This window comes from Schistocerca cancellata, chromosome 2 (genome assembly GCF_023864275.1).
Source record: "Schistocerca cancellata isolate TAMUIC-IGC-003103 chromosome 2, iqSchCanc2.1, whole genome shotgun sequence".
Lineage (NCBI taxonomy): Eukaryota > Metazoa > Arthropoda > Insecta > Orthoptera > Acrididae > Schistocerca > Schistocerca cancellata.
In genome coordinates, this window is record NC_064627.1 from 434,690,096 (window position 1) to 434,691,712 (window position 1,617).

At 43.2% G+C, this 1,617-nt stretch overlaps 1 pseudogene; it reads right to left on the reverse strand.

The window, feature by feature from the left end:
* Window positions 1-981: 981 nt before the first annotated feature.
* On the reverse strand, window positions 982-1,099 carry LOC126163725 (5S ribosomal RNA; annotated as a pseudogene).
* Window positions 1,100-1,617: the final 518 nt, after the last annotated feature.

Sequence of the window (1,617 nt, forward strand, 5' to 3'; positions counted from 1 at the left end):
TGGTCAATAAATAGCAGCTCCAGTTGGTAATATATTCATGATTAGAGTCCACGACGACTCTAGGACTTCTCATGTGGGCCACTTTCTAGTGGTTCTGAAACTTCCATTGTTAATGCGTTTTCTAATGGATATATAACTGTTTTACATGATAGCACACGAAAATTAACAAGTATACACGCCTACAGTATATGTACAGAAAAAATATTTGCATGTTATGCATAAAGTATTGGCACATTTTAGCTTTGAAAGGAGCTATATTCTGACATATTCGAAGTTTAGAACTTACTTTTTTAACAATTTGATGTTCCTTCAGCACAGCAGAATGTGAAATAATCATGTCGTTCATGTGAGAACTTAATTTTTCGTGTCATATTATGTAAACTATTTATATATTCTTTATATCATGCATTTAAAATGGCAATTTCATGTTTACCTGAAAGTGACATGAATGTGCAAACCGATATTGGTCGTGAACTATCATAAAAAACGTATTAGTAACTGGTGGAGCTCTTTATTAATTAATACCTAGTTACTGAAAACAGTAATCCAATTACACAGGTTGGGCAGAAACCGTCTGAAAAGCTCGTATGGGTGTTTTAGGGTAGGTTGTGCTGACAAATAAGTGTTGAGAAAAAAATTGGATACAATGTGCCGTTCCCGAGTTAATTAACACTGAAGTTAGCGAATCAGGCCGTTGTGTGCGGAAATCCAAGCGGCCCTCCAGAAACGGTCTCGCCAAACGTGTTCTTCGTTTGGTTTCCTAAAACAGAACAAAAAAAACACTCCGTCTTCAGGCAACAAGTGGCCCAACGGGACCATATGACCGCCGTGTCATCCTCAGATGAGGACGCGTATAGGAGGGGCGAGTGGTCAGCACACTGCTCTCCCAGTCGTTATGATTGTTTTCTTTGACCGGAGGTGCTACTATTCGGTCGACTAGCTCCTCAACTGGCATCAAGGGGCTGAGTGCACCCCGAAAAATGGCAACAGCGTATGGCGGCCCGGATGGTCACCCATCCAAGTGCCGGCCACGCCCGACAGCGCTTAACTTGGGTGATCTGACGGGAACCAGTGTATCCACTGTGGCAAGGCCATTGCCCCAAAACGGAACAAAAGCTATGTACAGAAGTTGGACATGGGACAGTAGTAAGGATCGAACTCTAGCCAAAGGCTGAGCATGAGCAATCAAGTGCGCTATCATCTACACTATGAGAAAAACTGGCACGAAATGTATCTTGTGGGCCGCTTCAATTTGCTTGCGCAATGGCTTGATTGACTAACTTCAAGGCTAAATAGTTTGGAAACAGCGTAACTTTTCGCATTTTTTTCTTTACACTCTTTTGTCACTACACCCTGTTCTGCAGCACCCTTACAGGTTTTTCAGACTTTCTGACCATCCTGTATAGCTGAAATCATTGTCAAGTATGTAATGCCAAATGCAACTGCGTAGACCAGGTAAAAATATTCTGTAAAACTGCTCTCCTAGCTACCACTTAGTAAAAGCAAGAGTGCCGGCCGTGGTGGCCGAGCGGTTCTAGGCGCTTCAGTCTGGAACCGGGCTACCGCTACGGTCGCAGGTTTGAATCCTGCCTCGGGCATGGATGTATGTGATGTCCT